Source organism: Pleurodeles waltl, chromosome 10, assembly GCF_031143425.1.
Source record: "Pleurodeles waltl isolate 20211129_DDA chromosome 10, aPleWal1.hap1.20221129, whole genome shotgun sequence".
NCBI classification, from domain to species: domain Eukaryota; kingdom Metazoa; phylum Chordata; class Amphibia; order Caudata; family Salamandridae; genus Pleurodeles; species Pleurodeles waltl.
Genome location: NC_090449.1, coordinates 681,627,445 through 681,645,041, shown reverse-complemented (window position 1 = coordinate 681,645,041; position 17,597 = coordinate 681,627,445). Strand labels below are relative to the sequence as shown.

Here is a 17,597-nt window from a genome sequence, read left to right as displayed (position 1 = left end):
CCTCTATCCATTTACTGAAGGCACATACCACCACCAAGACATACTTTAAATTGTTGCAGCGTTCATGGTGAATATAATCCATTTGTAGAACTTTGAAAGGTGCAGTTGGTGTAGCAAACCCTTCCGCAGGAGTTCGTGTCCCTTTTCCAGGATTGTATTGTAAACAGATCAAACAAGACTGTACTACTCTCTTAGCTGTACTGGAAATTTCTGGATGCTCCCAAACTTGCATAAGCAACTTCGTTATTGTTGAAGCTCCAACATGTGCCAGCCCATGTGCCATCTGAACCATAGGTTGTACAAAAGCTATAGGCAATTTCCATTTATCCATCTGCTTATTCTGCCAACAGCCCTCATCATCCAATTCTCCTTCTTCAGACCATTGCTCACCTTCTTTTACAAAAGCAGATTTCTGTGTATCTAATATGTCTTGTCTAGCATTATGCCAATGTTCAGCTTGTGACTTCACTACATACATAGAAGTAGTACTCCGCTGCATCACAGTCTCACGTGCTACGCGGTCTGCAAGGGCATTACCTTGCCCTATCTTATCAGTCACTTTCTTGTGTGCACTACATTTCACAATAGCTATTTTCTTTGGATATGTCAATGCAGTCAAGAGGTTATGCACTAATTCTCTGTGCATTATCTGCATCCCGTGGAATGTGAGAAAGCCTCTCTCCTTCCAAAGCAAACCAAAATCATGAGCCACTCCAAAAGCATAGTGGCTGTCTGTATAAATGTTCACACAGAAGTCAGTATTAAGCTCACATGCTCGTGTCAAAGCTATTAGTTCAGCTGCTTGAGCTGACTTCTGTGGTATACAAGCTGTCTCCACTACCGTGTGCATTGTGGTGATTGCATATGCAGCTGAGGTCGGACCGTCTGGCAACTTCAAACAAGACCCATCAACCCACAATTCCCCTTCTACATCTGGAAGGGGCGTATCTTGCAAATCAATACAACCCTTTATCTGTTCTTCAGTAAGGAATATACAATCATGTGTTTCTTGTGACTGAGGCTGAGTCACCGGATATGGCAACAAAGTGGCTGGATTTAGTGTTGCACATCTCTTTAGTGTAATGTGAGGAGCCTGCAATGTCAATTCATATCCTGGCAGGCGAGCGCTAGTTAAATGTTGTGTCTTTGTTTGATTTAAAAGAGCATCAACCGCATGGGGTACTAACACCAACAGCTTATGTAACAAAACTATCCCTTCACTCTGACGTATTGACACAGCTGTTGCCGCAACTGAACGAAAACACCCAGGCAACACTCGAGCGACAGGATCAAGTACTGCTGAAAAATATGCACAGGGACGCTGCTTATCGCCATGTGTCTGTACTAAAACTGACAATGCACATCCATCTTTCTCATGTACGTAAAGTGCAAAAGGCTTTGTGTAATCTGGAGTACTTAACACTGGTGCTGAACAAAGGGCTTGTCGTAGCTGCCGGAAAGCAGTCTCACATTCATCTGTCCATGGGAGGGGTATTGGAGTATCTTTAGTCAAAAGTGCTAGCAAAGGTTTGGCAATGTGTGAAAACCCTAATATCCATTGCCTACAAAAAGAAGTAAGACAAAGGAATGCACGAACATCTTTCTGAGTAGAGGGTACTGGTGTATCTAAGATTGCTTGAATACGATCTGATGTAAGTGCACGGCCCTCCTTAGACAAAAGGTGACCTAAATAGGTTACCTTTAGTCTACAATATTGCAATTTCTTTCGTGACACTTTATGATGGTGTGAAGCAAGAAAAGAAAGTAAGGACAAAGTGCACTTTTCACATTGCTCAGGGGTATCAGCTGCCAACAAAATATCATCGACATATTGTATGAGAGCCACACCTTCAGGCAAAACAAAAGAATCAAGTTGTCATTTTAACGCTTGACTATAAATACTAGGACTCTCAGTATAGCCTTGAGGAACTCTGCAAAATCTAAATGATCGTTTATTCAAAGTAAAACCAAACAAATATCGGCTGTCAGGATGAATAGGGATCGAAAAGAAAGCATTCTTCAAGTCTATCACAGAGAACGTAGTTGCTGTTGGGGGAACCAAAGTAAGAAGTGCTCTGATGTCAGATACCACAGGATATTGTGGTACCACAATCTTATTCACTTCTTGTCAATCAATAATGAATCGGTAAATCTTAGTATCAGTATCCTTTTTCAGAATAGGAAGAATCGGACTGTTACAAACATTATACGGAACTTCCACAACAACTCCAACTGCAATAAGATCATGCACAATTCGTATGAGTGCTTCTTCGCCCTCCTGTGAAATTTTGTATTGAGGCAAACGTGGCAATACAGCTCCCTCCTTGACACTAATATGTACTGGTGGAATAATCATTTGTCCCACATCAGTATCTGAAGTAGCCCACAAAGTACTAAGGAGTGAAGCTAATGCAATATCCTCTTTAACAAGACAAACTCTTTCCATCACAGGATGGTTATCATTCCAAATAACACACCCCCCTTCAGGAGAGCATGGTATTGCAGCCCTGAAATACTTGAGCATATCAAGACCCACAATTTGTCTGGTGAATTTGGAGAAAGCAAAAACGGACATGGAGCAGTAAATTTATCAACATGGAATGCAAGTGGTTGGGACAATGGGCTAGGGGAAGGTGTTCCATCGAAACCTATCGATGTAATGGTTAAGCCAGATAGGGGAGCCCTTGGAACCAATTGTTTAGACAAGGCGCTACGAGTAGCTCCTGTATCAACCAGAAACTGATCAGTAGAACCCAAAACATGTGCTGTAACATAGGGACCCCTCTGATCTACTGGAACTTCAACTGATTCCTTACCCCATCCTAGGCAATCCTATGCATAAGCAGAATCTTGGAAATCAGGCTGCACATAGTTAGACATCTGGGTATTGGTTCTGTCTGTCAAAAGTATTAAACCCATCCTAACTTTGTAAATTAGCATCAAACCTAGCATGATCATTCGTGCTTCTTCTAGGCCCTGAATATCCTGAGCGATTTCTCATTTGTCCCCGACCACGTGAACACTGCTGAACACGTAGTGCTGGACAATCGGCAGCCCAATGCCCAAATTTCTTACAATACGCACACAGATCAACAGACAAATTCGAAGGAGTGTAAGAAGAACCATAAGATCCACGTCCACCTCTATCACTACCTTTAAAAGGCGGACATAAGCGGGTCAGGTAATGCTGTTTTAAGTGTCATTACATCTGCCCTATTCCAAGGAGTATACACCCAATTATAAATAACATAACCCTTAGCATCAACAGAAGCTTTATCATCACTTGTACCCGATCATTTAGGAGGAACATATAAAGGTGCGGCCTCCCGCATTGGTTTTGCGTGAACTATCATAGTCTTATCTGTTCCGAAGATGGAAGCTTGCACCCCGCCGGTCTGAGATGTCCGTGCAACTACGTCTGCGGGCCTTTTCTCCTCTTGCAAATGGACTGCTGCAACACATAATTTCACCAAACGCCTGATTGCATCAGCCACCTGGGAGAAAACAAGAAGACCATCACGCATTTGCTTACGATCAGCTGCTACATCAAAGGGGGTCTAACTCATCAGAATATTTCTGAAATAGTTCAATAACTTCTGTGCCAAATGCCTCAGTAAAATATAGCTGCTCCTTTTCCATCCACCCTTCCATGTTGTCTAAAAGTTCAGAAGCAGAGACAACGCTACAAATTGCTTTACGAGCAATAGATCTAAGCTCAGACGCACGGTCAGCAGGCAACATAGAGCGACTGTCTAGTATCTTCTGTTGCTCCGAACCGGAGACCTCAGCCAACTCATGAGGGGCAGAAGGAACGACATACGGGGGTGGAGGGCGATCTAGTAACAAAAAATCATCATGCGGTTTTAATAAGGATAGGATAGAGAGGTTGCTGAGCACAGTATTGGCCAGTTACCTGTAATTTACGTTCTTTCTCTTCTATCTCCTTTAAATCGTTTATTTCTTTGTCTCTCATTTCCAATGCTTTCACATATACATTCTTCCGCTGCTCTTTCTCAAGCCAGGCTTGCTCATGCTTCACTCGTCCATGCACTTCTTTCTCCCACATTCGTACACAGTCAAACATATCTTGCCTAGACCTTTGCTTACACATACATTGTTCCCCATACTCAATCTTTCGCAAATCAAATGACCCATGCATAGGCCAACGTAACTCAGGATCGGCACAAGTGTATTTATTCCATAATTTGCTGTACATTATGGAAGAAAGACCATGTTTAACGTACATATCTCTATTGGGTGTCCCCTCTGGGGGTGCCGGTTGCAATTCTTCCAGCCTCAAATCGGTACCATTACAAAAGCAACACATCCTACGAACTGCGCTAAAAACAGGCATGCTAAAAATAGTGCAGAATATGCAGTATTCTAATCAAAGTAGCACTAAAGGTACCTCTAGTACGATGTGCAGTTCAAATCAAAATTAAATTGGAGCAAGTTCTCCTCATTACCTGCCCATATAAATTGCAATTTATATATCAATTCAAAGGACACAAATTGACTAGTCACCCAAAACACGAGAGCCACAGTAAGTGGTGCATCAAAACCCACAGCAAGTGCCGTAAAACGTCTCTTACCAATCACAAGGAGTCCAGGTTCCAACTGCCAAGTTCTAAAATCGACCAAATGGTCACTGCACGACGAATGAACAAAAAGGATCTCAGTCGAGGACCGGCGCCACCTGGATGGTCAAATCAGAAAGAAGGGAAAAACGCTGGGGTTGCCAAAACTCGGGTCTCCTCATGCATTGATAAGCCGCAGCGAGATCCCAATCCTTCGTCGCGACCAATCCGTCGGGCGTCCGAATTGCCGATGAGTCCCTGTTCAGGCAATTTGTCGAAGTAAGCCTCATCAAGGCCTACTAGTGCAAGGGGTTCGCCCTTCTCTGCACAAAGTCCTCCGACCATATAAGAAGAAGTTGGCACAGAAACTGAAATAAAATACAACGTTTATTAAGCCTCAAGAGGTGGTACTACAGTTCAAACAGCACCCTTCGGCAATGTTTGAAGTAGCACACTGAACTAAGAGAGCATGGTCCTTTTATACCCACGCAGGGGCTAAAAAGAAGGTGGTACAATTATAGCAGCAAGACTTATATACATATAAAGTCATATGGAAATGCACAGTCAACAGGTAGGAGGAGCTAACAGTTTTCAAGGACTAGCAGACGCATTACTGTCTGTTACTAATTACTAACAGCTGCCGACCTTACTGGGTATGTGCGAAAGTGGGAGATGCTAAATATAACTTGTCACTAGGCAGATTTTCAAGAGTAGTTAACAGGAAGGTAGGACAGAGCACATGGTGAGCACATGGCAGCATGTGGCAGAGATAATGGCTGCCATGAATACAAATGGATTCCGCAAAATGTTCACAATAGTTGCTAAATACAGGATGTCTTCTGCTAATGCTTAATCTAATCGCTACCAAATTACAGCAATGGGGTGCTGCACTGTGATTAGTGGTTATGGTAGAGAAAAGGATTGTGGATACTGTGTTCAACAAGTTTAGAAAAATGAAATGTTTTAAAGTACTATGAGACATGTTAACAGATGATGTTCATATCCCTACTAGGAAGGGAGAAGTGGCACTCCCAAAGGTACACCAGGTCATTCTATGGTAACAGATGTAGGACTTCACATGCGTTTTTGGCTTGGTCAATGGTAGAAGATCACAGAAAAGGATGGGCCATTGGAATTCCCACAATATTGCTCATTTAATTTGCAAATTATTGAAAATATGAGGAGAGTGCTATATGAAATGAAGCCACCTCCAAGACCTGCACAATGCGAAGCGCTTAATGCTTGGGAACGTGTTGCTCATGCAAGAGAAAGAGAGAACTATCAAGGTAGGGTAAAGAAAGCTTTGCAGGGTTATGCAGATGTTAAATGGGACATTGACCAGAAGAGGTGGAGAACAGACATGACAGAGGGAGTCAAGCTGTATGCAGCTTTGACTACTGATGTGATTGAGAGAGATGGGGAATGGAAAACAACACAAAAACCAAAAGAAAAGAAACCAAAAGAGCCTGATGACATGAGTGTGGATAGAGATGGGGATTCTGGAGATAGTCTTTTGGACGTGTTACTTTCAGAGTGTCCACCCCCTTATAATGAGAATAGAGATGAAAGTGGAAATCTGAATGATGGTGGTAGTGGTCCAGTTGGTATTGTGACTGTCCCAACAATTTCAACCTGTAGTCCTATGGGAGTTCCTTCTACTAGGATTCCTTGTGGGTCTCTGACAGAAGGACAGGAAGAATGTGTTCCCATTGATCCCACAGTGAGTACTATGAATGCTCTTACAGTTCCAGTCACTATTGGTCCAGGGGTTTCTATGTGCACAACAGAAGGCCATGGGAGAAATATGTATAATCTGAATGTACCTGGGAATGATGAAAGACAGAGTGGAGTCTCAAATGTTTTGAGTTCCAGTGATTTTGTTCCTTTAATTCAAAGTCATTATAGTACTCCATGTGGGGCAAGCGCAGATAAGACAATAAACATGTCAGTATGTGCTTCCTTAGGGTCATATCAAAAGATGCTGACTCATACTACTCCCGTCTGGGAACAACCTTTGAGTTAGAGAAACAAGTCCACCCTAAAAAGTCCTGTGGTTACACAATCTAATAATGGCAAGTAGATAGATAAGTGGGTACAATTCTTTAATGGAAATGCTCCATCTAAAGTGAGAACGAATACAGAGATAAGCGAGGGAACGCGTCCTTCACCCCCAAGGGAGAGAAATTATATTTGACCAAATTAGTAGCGGAGCTGGATGCAATGATTGTTGGAAATCTTGGGTTAGAGAGGCTAGATAAATACCAGGAAGATGAGTTTGCTTTCTTTTGTAGGGACATTACCAAACGAGCGGGCCAGGTTCATGATAAGTAGGCAGAATTGGCACAAAAATAGAATTTATGTCGGAACAACGCATGCTGGAACAACGCATGCCTGAACAACGAGGTCGGAACAACGACCGCGTTGTTACCACTAATGCCTTTACCACAAATGCCTTAACAACGATTTTTCATTGTAAAGGCATTAGTGATAGGCATGCATGGTTCCAGCATCCGTCCCCCCTGGCCCCCACCCCCACCCATAAAAATTACCACGACCCCCGTACCCCCCCCTAAAACCACGGCAACCCCCCACCCTTGTCCCTAAAACTACCCCAACCCACACCTCGTCCCTAAAATTACTGTGACCCCCACCCTGCCCCTAAAACAACCCCAACCCCCACTCCATCCCTGAAACCTAAAGTACCCCAACCGCTACCCCTTAAACCTAAAACCACCTCCACCCCTAAAACTACCCCAAGCCCACCACCCCGCCCGCCCCAAAACCTAAACCTCCAACCCCCCCACCCCGCCCCTAAAATTACCCGACCCCCAACCTACCCCTAAACCTAAAACCACCCCTAAAACAACCCCAACCCCCACCCCATTCCTAAAACCTAAACTACCCCAATCCCCTCCCCTAAAACCTAAAACTACCCCAACACCCCTGCCCTTAAAACTATCCCGAGCCCCCACCCCGCCCCTAAAACCCCACCAGTCCCCCCACTCTGCCCCTAAAATTACCTGACCCCCAACCCACCCCTAAAACCTAAAACCACTCTAACCCCCACCCCTAAAATTACCGCAACCCCTCACCCCACCCCTAAAACCTAAAACCACCCCAACCCCTCACCCCTAAAACCTAAACCACCCCAATTCCCCAATTCCCCAAAATGACTCCGCCCCCACCCCAAATACTAAAAATACCCGACCCCCTACCCCGCCCCTAAAAATACCCTTCCCCCAAACCTAAACCGCCGACCCCCACCCCTAAAATATCCCGACCCCCACCCCTAAAACTAAAAATACCCCAACCCCCCACCCCGCACCTAAAACTAAAACCCCAGCCCTCCACCCCCACCCCTAAAACTAAAAATACTCCGACCCCCCACCCCGCCCCTAAAACTAAAACCCCAACCTCCCACCCCGCCCCAAGCCCCTAAAACTAAAAATACCCCAACACCCCCACCCCGCCCCTAAAACTAAAACCCCAACCCCCACTCCTAAAACTAAAAATACCCCGACCCCCCACTCCTGCCCCTAAAACTAAAACCCCAACCCCCCACCCCGCAACTAAAAAACTAAAAATACCCCGACCCCCCACCCCGCCCCTAAAACTAAAACTCCAGCCCCCCATCCCTGCCCCACTTACCTGACCCATCGCGTCATCCTCCTCAGCCGACTCACTTGTTCTGTGCCTTAACCACGCATGTGCGTTGTTCAGCACATGCGTGATGAAGGCACAAAACAACGAAGTCGTGGTTAAGGAAAGCGTTGTTCCGCTTTCGTTGTCCACGACTTCGTTGTTACGGAGTCGTCGTTCACTGCGTTTCCCACAAAAATATGAGGACCTGAACAAAACAAAAAATTAGCAAAGAAGCTATCTGGTGTGTTTTAGTGACAAAGATATCTCTGAGATGACGACACCAGGAATAAAGACCCAGATTAAGGAACTGATTCATAACATTAGGAAATGGATAGTGGGAGATCAAATGGGCGAAAAAGAAAGAGGTGAAGAAATCTTCAGGTGAACCACCTCAGGTTGGACCGAAGGGAAGCATTGAAGCTTTCCCTTGGAGAGAGGTGTCTGGTGGAGGTTATATACATGTGACATGGAGCAGGAGTGATATTGCATCATTTACCAATGAATTCCCGAAATTGCGAGAAAAGCCAGTAGAATACTACAAACAGGTTGAAAGGTTTGTGAAGATTTCATGGGTGTTGCTGTGGGTTAATTTGAACACATTGTTAGGCATTGTCCTTTCGAGTGATTTGTGGGCAGAATGTGAGATAGCTGTTCTCTAGCAAGAGAAGAAACCACCTAGGAATCTAGTAACCAAGGGCCCGCACTATTGATTATAAATAAGTACCCGGAGGTCATAACGTTTCTGAAAGGGAAGGTGCCCCTCAGGATGTTGATCAGGTCAAAATTGACAAGACAACTCAAGAAACAAAAGAGACAATGCATGCCTATTATGAGAGACTGCTGCAGTCATTCAAACAGTATAGTGGTATCAAGACTTTAGAGACAAGGGATATGGGACATTTTGTATCAAGGTTTGTGTCTAGTTTGAGACCAGAGATTAGTAGCATTTGATCTGTTGGCAGAATAAGTCCATTTATGAGATTTTTTTCGTTATGCAAAATATTGCCATGATGTAATAGAAATGAAGCAGAAAAAGCTAAAAGAGAAGATGCCAGTAGCTGTGAGTAATGCAGGTGCAATGCAAGGTGTATATCAACAGTCACAAAATCAAACCCAAGGTAGAAGTAGAGGTGTCCCAATAGATCCTAGTATAGTAATGGATGTGAATAGTTTAAAGAGGTCAACCCCTTGTCATATTTGTAATAAACTGGGACACTGGAAACAGGAATGTCATTTGAATCCTGCTAATCAAGCTCAAACTGCAGGGTTTCTACTTTCACAGAATAATAATTTTAACCAGATTCAGGGAGTTCAAAAGCCTAGGAGTCAAAATTTCAATGTGCCTCAAATTCCGATTTCACAGCAAAATGCTACTGACATGAGTCAACATCCAATCAAGGTCTGAGGATGAACGCAAATAGAACCCAGAATGGAAATCCGCTCCAACAATATACTTTGTTTGAGAGGGGTGAAAGAAAGAGCTCTGATCAGTCAGCCTAGCTGTGTCTGAGAGGGGAGGTACTTGGGTACTTGGTGAAGTTTTAGAGGTAGAGCAGAGTGAACCATTCATAGATAGTGAACTGGATGGCCATCCAGTGTAATTTTTGGTTGACACTGGTGCTACCTGTTCTACTCAGAGAACAGTATAAGTCCCAAACCAGCCCCTCTCAGGAAAAAAAATCCAAGTTGTTGGTGTGGAAAATAAGCAGATGACAGTTCAGGAAACTGTCCCAGTTTCAGTCAAGATCTTTTGACGATAAGCACAAGTTCATATAATGTGACCGTAGTCCAGTGAATCTCTTGGGAAGAGATTTGCTGGCAAATTGGATTGTGTCATTTATTGAACCCCACCAGGAATAGAGATTCATACTCAAGATAACAATGATGCCTTTAAGTTGATGAAAAGTGAAGCATATTGCATGTTAATTACTCTGTTAACGGTCGATGATTCACCCTTGGATTTGAGGGAAACTGCTAAGCATGAAATATGGGCTTTTTCAGGACAAGAAATCGGACTGATAAAAGATGTATAACTTGTATGAATCACTGTCAAACCAAATGTTGAGTTTCCAAAAACTCAAAAATACAACTTCACCCCTGAGACGATTGCTGGAATAACTCATATAATCGAGTCAATTATTCAGCAGAGAATTCTGAAGGAGATAATGGGAAGTCCTTGTAACTCTCCCATCATGGGTATTCAAAAACTGAATGGAAAGTACAGGATTGCACAGGATTTGGGAGAAGTAAACAGTATTGTTGTTCCCTGTTGCCCTGTGGTACCAAATCCAGCTGTGATAATGTTTCAGATTCCATGTGAGGCCTAGTGATTCACAGTCATTGACATTCTTTTTGATACCGCTGCATGAGAACAGTCTGTTTCTTTTTTGCATCCAGCTCGGAAACAGGGCCTTACCATGGTGTCATGTCACACAAGGGTATATTGAGTCTCTATCAATCTTTAACCAGATTCTAAGGAAAAACTTGGAATGTCTCATTGTGCCTTGTATCTCAGTTTTTATTCAGTACATTGGCAATCTTATGGTGGAGTGAAATACTCAAGAAGCATGTAAACAGGATACCATTACAATGTTGAACCACCTGACTGAGCATGGACATAAAGTTTCCCCTGGGAAATAGCAGTATTATAAAGGCAGGTTCAGTATCTTGGACATCAAATTGAAAAAGGAGTGAGAAAGGTGTCACAAGAGAGGACTTCAGCTATACTGAAAATGGGCCCACCAGCTAAACAGAGAGACTTCAGGATGTTTTGGGGAATGGTGGGTTACTGTAGACAGTGGATACCCAACTTTTCCTTAGTGGCCAAGCCTTTACAGAGGCTGACGCACAAGGATGTACCACAGGACAACAAGTGCCTTGTTGCCTTTCTTGAGCTGAGGGAATCTCTCTGTGATGCCCTGGCCATGGGACTGCCCAATTATAACAAATATTTTGTGCTTTTGTGCAGTGAGAGGGAGGGCTGTGCTCTCTCAGTACTGACACAATCAAATGGAAATGCTAAGAGACCAGTGGAATATTTTTCTGCTATGTTGGATCCTGTTGCGTCTGCTTTGCCTGGCTGCCTTAATGCTGTAGCTGCAGTTAGTACTGCAATTGGGAGGTGTGAAAATATTGTTATGGGTCATCCGTTAGTTGTGTATGTGCCTCATTCAGTTGAGCTCATATTGACGAGAAAAAGCACTCAATATTTTACCAGGAGTAGACTTACAAAAGATGCACATGTGATTTTGGCCACAGAAAATGTAACAGTCAAACGATGAAGAATTCCGAATCCTTCTACCTTATTGCCAATAACGAGTCAAGGATCAGATGAAGATTGAGAGGAAGACCACAATTGCCTTGATGTCATCAAACCCAGACCAGACATACAAGATGGACCATTGCCCGAATCTGATTATGTACTTTATGTTGATGGTCCATGTTTGAGAGACAGTAGAGGACGTTTGAGAGCAGCCTAACCTGTCTGTACTCTGTCTGGAATTGTCAAAGCTTCTTGGCTTCAAAGAATATTTTTAGCTCAAGTGGCTGAGCTGACTGCTCTCACAGGAGCATGCTGTGTTTCTGATCAATTGAAGGTGACAAGCTTTATCAATAGTTAGCATGGCTTTGGTGTCGTTCATGACTTCAGACAACTGTGGCCTCAACGATGATTTGTGATGTCCTCTGGATCACCAATCTGGAATGGCGAACAGGTGAAAAATCTCCTCTACTCCCTCCAATTGCCTGAGCAGGCTGGAGATGATCGTGTGACTTTGGGCAATCAGTACGCCGTTGGGTTTGCAAAGTATTCTGCACACAATGTTTGTACTTTTAATGGAGAATTCACAAATGAGGGAATGCATAAGACTAACTTTAACCTCTTGTGGACAACAGCTGACACCTGGAATGAGGTGAAAAGGTTACAGGAAGAGGTGTCTGAGGAAGAACTGGAAGGCTGGGCTAGAGCAGGTTGTGCCAAAGAGATGATGACATATGGGTTTCAATGGATGGGAGACAAGTGTTCCCAAATAGTTTGTTGCCACCTATGGCTTGACATTTCCATGGCCCTTCTTAAATTGGTAGGGATGCTACAATGAGGTTGTTGGCTGAAGCGTTGTTTTATAGGTATGTAGTGTGTCAACAGGATAAAGCTGGGAAGAGGACTGCAGTTATGTTGAGAAACATAAGGAGATTGGGAGGACCTTTTAACACAATTCAAATGGCTTTCAATAAGATGCCTGTGTATAATGGATTGAGGTACGTTTTGATCATTGTGTGTGTCTTTTCTCATTGGGTCGAAGTGTACTCGACTAGGTGAAATGATAGTCTTACTGTGGCAAAACTGTTATTGAGAGAACTTACCCAAGGTTTGACTTCCCAACCTCTTTGGAATCAGATTGAGGAATTCATTTCAACAATGAGGCCCTAAAACTGTTATGTGGAGCATTACAGATGGATCAGAGACTACATTGCAGCTATAGACCTGAGGCTTCGGGTCTTGATGAACAAGTGAATGGCATCCTGAAATTAAGATTGACAAAGCTGTGTGCTTGAACATCTCTGAAGTGACCTGCTGCTTTGCTTCTTGTGCTGATGAGTCTTCGAAGTGTACCTGACTAAAAGACTGGATTGTCCCCCCCATGAAATCCTGATGGGAAGAACAATTAAACTACAAGTGATTCCTGCGAATGCACTTGTGAATATAACTGATGACATGGTCATAGACTATTACAAGGGACTCGCTGATGTGGTACATTCTGTGTCTCATCAGGTTGGAACACTCACAGCCTCCCCACAACAAGACCACTGCCATGACCTCAGTCCCGTAACTGGATCTTAGTGGAGAAACATATCAGGAAGATGTGTCTGGAACCTTGTTGGGGGTAGGCCTTATCAGGTGATCCTGGTGACAAAGACTGCTGCCAAGTGTGGAGGTCCCCACAACTGCATCCATGCTCCTCACACTCGCAGGGTGGAGTGTCCCCTCAATGAAACATCACCTATTAGACCTGGCATCCTTGGCGTGGTCTCCTCTGTCTTTTTTCCTCTGCCTCCCATATTTTGACTGTGATGGACTCTGTTATTGCTGTTTTTTGTACTCTGGGCACTTTACCACTGCTGACCAGTACTAAAGTGCAACTGCACCTTGTGTAAATTGTATGTCTAACTAGCTTTTCCTTGATTGGCAGTTTGATTTACTAGTAAGTCCCTAGTAAAGTGCACTAGAGGTGCTCAAGGCCTGTAAATCAAATGCTACTAGTGGGCCTGCAGCACTGATTGTGCCACCCGCATGAGTACACCCTGTAAACATGGCTCAGACCTGCCACTGCAGTATCTGTGTTCAGTTTTAAACTGTCAATTCGACCTGGCAAGTGTACCCATTTGCCATGCCCAAACCTTCCTTTTTTGTACATGTAAGACACCCTAAGGAAGGCCCTAAGTAGCCCCACTGGCAGTGTACGTCAAAGGTGGGACATGTACTGAAGAGTTTTTCATGTCCGAAAAGTGAAATACTGCCACATTCAGTTTTCACTGTTGCAAGGCCTATCTCTCTCACAGATTATCATGGGGGCTGCCTTTAAATAACCTATAAGTTCAGTTTCCCTGTGGGAGGAGTGATAGATTTAAAGTTTGGGGTCTCTGAACTCAAAATTTAAAAATACATCTTTTGGTAAACTTGTTTTTTAAATTGTCAGTTTGAAAATGCCACTTTTAGAAAGTGGGTATTTTCTTGCTGAAACCAATCTGTGACTCTGCCTGCTTGTGCATTCCCTGTCTGTGTCAGACTGACAGTTGGGCTGTTTGTGAATCTCCACTAGACAGTGACACAAAGGGAGCTGGGTATAGTCTGTATATCATGATGGGCCATCTGGGATAGAGTGGAGGGAGGAGTGGTCACTTACACCTAAAAGGGCTCTGCCTGCCCTCACACAATGCAGTCTCCAACCCCCTGGTGTGAGTCTGGAGCCAGGCCTGGGCAAGGCAGGACCTTGTGAACAACCAAGACTTTCCTTTGAAGTTTCCCTACTTCAAAGGCAAAAAGGGGTATAAGTAGTGGACCCAGAACCCCAGATTTTCAGATTACTTCTGGAACCAATTAGAACCTCTGCCAAAGGAGAAGGGATAACGAGCTGGAGGAGGAGTACTACCCCTATGAAGGTGCCTTGCTAGGTTAGTCTGCAGTCGCTGATTCTGCCTGAAAGAGGACAAAGACTGAACTTTGTGGTATATTCCTGCTTGTGAAGAATCTCCAAGGGCTTGGACTGCGCTTGCCTCCCATTTTGAAGTCTCAGGGCCATCAAAGACTCCCTCTGCCATCACTTGGACTCTCTCCTGAGTCCCCTGCCCTGCCAAGTGGTGCCCTATAAAGTCCTTGGGTCCTTGAAAGATTAAGCTGGTGGAAAAAAGGCAGAAATCCATGCAGAGGATGCTGTGCAAGGAAAATTTCGACGCACCACCTGCAACACGGCAGTAAAAACAATGCAACCCCTCACAGCACGGTTTTTCCATCACCGTGCATTCATCATTGTGAACCTGTGCAGATCCGGAGTGCCCCGTCTGGAAATCGGGGCACCGCTCTCTTGTGGGATAGAAAAACGACACATCACCTACCCGACCGGAGAAGAAACAACGCTCGGCCTCACTTGCGAGTAAGGAATCAACGCATCGCTGACTTTTCAAATGCATGCTCGCCTATGTGGCTTTATTTTTGATGCAAACCAGGTACTTTGTGTAAAAACAATGTTTCCATAGTTTTCTATGGAGTAAGACTCTCTTTACTTTAAAAATTCATAACTTGACTTATGTGTTTTGTATTTTTGTTGTTTTAGTCTTGTTTCATTTAAAGAAAATATTGCCTATTTTTCTAAACTGTTGTGGTGTCCATTTTGTAGTGTTTTCACTCTATTACTGTGTGTGTTGGTACAAATACTTCACACATTGCCTTTGAGTTAAGCCTGGCTGCTTGTGCCAAGCTACCAGGGGGGTGAGCAGGGGTTATCTAAGTGTGTATCTCAATTGCCCTGACTAGAATGAAGGTCTCTACTTGGACAGAGTGAAAATTGACTGCCAAACAGAGACCCGATTTCCTACAGCGCCTGTCCCAAAAGAGCCAATAGCGTGTGAAACACAACCAGAGCAGGTCAACCAAACTGTTGAGGACCAAACTGAGACTGAAACAGCACTCGATCGAGCAGAAGAGGGTCTAGGGCTCATCAGGTCTGACTCTGAAGCATTGAAGTTTGTCCTGAGGTGCAGGAGTCAGATTCAGAATCAGACCACAGTGAAGGAACGAGTGCTACTAGAAATTGAGTGGAAGATGGAGACTGATGGCCTAGATGACATGAGCGTGAAGGAGTGAAATTACCTAAAGAGCATGTGCCATCGACGGCTGCTGAGGAAATAGAGAATTTTGATCTGTGTGAAAGTGAAGACGAAGGTGTAAAATGAAGAAAGTCAAAAAGAACAAGGGTACCAAGTTGTAGGTACTCTTCCCCTGAATAGACCTACTTTGCAAATGATGCAGACCAATAGTTCTGGGAATGTTGGCATCAGCATACTGTTTCAATCTACCACCTTTTACAAAATGTTAGTAAAATATATTACAAGACCCTGTCAAGGTCTAATTACTAGTTTAAACTTTATACATCTTATATGGCCCACCGATCACAATTAGGTTTTCAAGATGCCGCATCACCAATTCCACGACCATGCCTTAATAGCTGTTTTTTTAATTAGTACCTTTGTACTTTATATTGTTACAACCATAATAACAACTAAACTAACAAACATCAATGCTATAGATGCCCAAGAAATTGAATAGTCTGAACAATTATGATTGCAATTATTTTTATTGTCATCAGTCTGCTCTCATTACGAATTATATATCTAATAGACTAAATTAGCAATCCACACCTAACGGTTAAAGCCACTGGCCACCAGTAATACTGAAGTTATGAATTTACAAATTTTAAAGACCTGGTACTTGACTCATATACGCTGCCAACCCAATACCGTACACCAGGTAAATTCCGAATCCTAGAGGTTGACAATCGAATAGTAGTCCCAATAGAATATCCAATCTGAATGCTTGTTTCAGCAGAATATGTGCTCCACTCATGACAGTCCCATCCAAGGTGTAAAAACAGAAGCCATCCCAGTCCGACTCAACCAAAGAACTTTCATTGCATCTTGCCCAGGGGTCTTTTATTGACAATGTTCAGAAATCTGTGGAACAAATCTTAGCTTTATGCCAATTGTTGTAGAAGCAACATCACTAAATCATTTTCAAGAATGATCTTCATCAATACTAGAAACATCATTAAGAAGCTTTCATGGACAAGCAATAGCCTTTTAAGCTAAAGACCGGTGACCACTATTCACACTTAATGACATGCCACAGCTCAACCCTGGCCCATGATTTGCTATTTTTTTAACATCATGAATTATTTACCTAACAATTCTAACATCTAATGACTCGATACCACAAAATACGAAAAAAGAAAAAAATACAACCATGAAACTGACCATGAACCAAAGATTTTTTATCACTTCTTACACCCAATCCTCTTTGGAACACCACTAATAGGCCTAGCATTAGTACTTCCATGACTTCTATTCCCCAAACTACCAACCCTGGCTAAACAACCGTCTCACAGTTGGTTCTTTGACACGTTTACTATACAACTTATTCTCCCAATTAACACCAAAGGATAGAGCTGATCTCTTCTACTAACGTCCCTAATAATATTTTTAATTACCATTAATCTATTGGGCCTCCTGCCATATACATTTGCCCCTACAACACAACTCTCATTAAACTTGGATTTGCCGTCCCACTCTGGCTCGCCACAGTATTAACAGCACTTTGAAATCAACCAACTATAGCTCTAGGACATATACTACTAGAATGGACACCAACTCCCCTTATCCCCATCTTCATTATTATTGAGACAATCAGCTTATGCATTCGACCTTTGGCACTAGGAGTATGACTAACAGCTAACCTAACAGCAGGACACCTGCTTATTCAACTCATCTTAACAGCAGTACTAGTCCTAATGCCCTAATACAGTGTCCGCACTGACCATAATTATTTTGCTGCTCCTGACACTTTAAGAAATTGTAGCCGTCATAATCCAAGCCTATTTATTCATAGTCCTATTAAGCCTGTACCCCAGAGAAAACTTATAATGGCACACCAAGCAGACGCTTAACACATAGTAGACCTAGCCCTTGACCTCTTACAGGAGCTATCGGAGCACTCTTACTAACCTCTGGTTTAGCAATATGATTCCACTTTGGATCAATAACCCTCCTAGAGTTAGTGTTGATGATTATACTACGAACAATGTTTCAATGATGATGCAACATTGTACG

The 17,597-nt window shown here is 43.3% G+C and overlaps 1 pseudogene; it reads left to right on the top strand.

Annotated features, from left to right (window-relative positions):
• The first annotated feature begins 15,872 nt into the window (after positions 1 to 15,872).
• On the top strand, positions 15,873 to 16,575 carry LOC138262447 (cytochrome c oxidase subunit 2-like; annotated as a pseudogene).
• Positions 16,576 to 17,597: the final 1,022 nt, after the last annotated feature.